The sequence below is a fragment of the Lycium ferocissimum genome, chromosome 7, assembly GCF_029784015.1.
Source record: "Lycium ferocissimum isolate CSIRO_LF1 chromosome 7, AGI_CSIRO_Lferr_CH_V1, whole genome shotgun sequence".
In the NCBI taxonomy this organism is placed as follows: domain Eukaryota; kingdom Viridiplantae; phylum Streptophyta; class Magnoliopsida; order Solanales; family Solanaceae; genus Lycium; species Lycium ferocissimum.
Genome location: NC_081348.1, coordinates 69636928 through 69639327, shown reverse-complemented (window position 1 = coordinate 69639327; position 2400 = coordinate 69636928).

Sequence of the window (2400 nt, the reverse complement as noted above, 5' to 3'; positions counted from 1 at the left end):
TACGTTACATACAAGTCAATCATGTAATAGATAGCGAGATCATAACTCGACCATTCCAACATTTTCAACATTAAGGATGAATAACAATCACATGTCATACTAGGAGTTAGAGAGTGGAGTTACCCCGAGGCTCGGATTATATCTTACTTACGTCTAGAACATGCCAAAAAGAAGGAAGGAGTAGGCTTTACGTACCTTTAGCGTTTAGTCGTATAATAACTTGTACTTGCTGCCCAACAACACTTATCCTATATCAAGATATCAAGAGCTACAATTAGTTTACAAAGGATTTTAACACGCACTCTGACGCTCACAATCCCTTTCAAACATTTAGACGACGTTTCGTTCGCATACAAACCAACTAGCGCTACAAGCTAACATTACTAATCATTCTTTCTTATATCATTCCAAACTTGTTTAACATGACTTAGGGGACTTTGGACAGCTTGTATATCATTCTATTCAGTCCCAACTCACGGCCAAACAGCCCATACAACAATACCATTTCACTTTTACTACATGTTCATAACAACATTCAACAACATTACTTCACTTCTAATACCCAAAACAGTCCACGGTTTTGGACTGCCTATACACCTCAACATGATTTGTTTCATTAACACCTTAATTCACACATTCAACATACATGCAATATACCACAATGTGCATAACAACAACAATCAAAACTTGGCACAAAACAGTCCATAAACTCCCCTAAAACAGCCCCCTTTACACGGTTCAATGCCATCCCTACAACTCCATGATTTTCACTCATTTATCCACACTACAACACCTTCAATCCATTTCCAATACATGTACAAGAAAACCAAACATAATTCCATTCAAATCTACAACACATGGCTCATTCAAACTTTAAGAAAACAGCCCAATTCTAACATGCACATCATAAACCAATTTCTACAATCTTGTTCAATTACATATGTTGACATACATTTATTTACCAACAATACATGCAAAATGGAACCACCCATTGCTTCACCAAGCTCACGGCTCAACCTCAAATTCAACCACAACAACAATCCAACAACAACATGCATGAATTATACATTCAAATCTTCATACAACACAAGAACAATGATCATGCTTACCTTGCAATTTGTCCTTCAAACTTGGCCGAATCTTTAACTCTATTGAATGCTACACCTCCTTGTCTCTTCCCAACAACTACTACACGTCCTTATACACTTGATGAGGAGTTAATTTGCTTGGAAAATTAATTTTTTTGGATCAATTTGGAGCAGTCATTCTCGGCCAGCTATGGCCGAGACTCTCCCTCTCTATCTCTTAATTTCTCTAACTTTGTAATGTAGAAATGAAAGTTTAATTGAACTATGAATCAGCAATCCTCCTTATATATGCAGTCCACAAAGTTGACATGTGTCCCACCCAAGTTCTTAGCCAATAAGAGTTGGCCAAACCACAAGTGGGGCCCACACGGCCACTTAGGCTCACTAATGATGTAATTAAGTTCTTAATCTCACTTAGTCATCCAATCTTGGTTAATTAACCCTTATTCTCCAATAATTTTCTTATACCAAACGAAATCCATAGGCAACTTGTGCATAGAAACGAAATCGGGAGGTGAAAACCCTTACCGGAACCCTAAAACCGCTTTGTCTTTAACTTGTCGCACTTAGCTTTATAATGTCCCTATGTAAAGATACGGGACATAACATTCTACCCCCTTTAGGACATTCGTCCTCGAATGTTGTTCTAACCCCACCGGGTCTTATAAGAATCGGGGAAAAGGGTTCTTTTATTAATAGCACATAGATTGATCAGATCATTTACATATTTAAGCAAGGAGTTTAGATTACCTGCAAGCGTAATAAACAATTGGGGATATTTCTTCTTCATCTCCTCTTGGCTTCCCAGGTCATCTCTTCCCTGTTATTATTCCGCCACAATACTTTAACCGAAACCACATCTTTGGTTCGCAATCTCCTGATCTGACGGTCAAGTATAGCTATCGGATGCTCTTCATAGGACAACTTTTCTGTTACCTGAACATCATCTGCAGGAAATACCCTAGACGGATCGCCTATACACTTCCGAAGCATGGACACATGGAACACCGGATGCACTGGCCCTAAATTAGCTGGTAGATCTAATTCGTAGGCAACTTTGCCTACCTTTCGGACAACCTGATAAGGTCCAATGTATCTCGGACTCAACTTTCCTTTCTTACCAAACCTCATAACACCCTTCATGGGTGACACCTTCAAGAATACCCAATCGCCAACCTGGAATTCTAGGTGTCGACGTCGATTATCCGCATATGACTTCGTCGACTCGGGGTCGCCGCAATCTCTCCCGAATAAGTTTCACCTTATCGACGACCTTTCTTGAATCATATCTCGGGCCTATCAACTTAGTCTC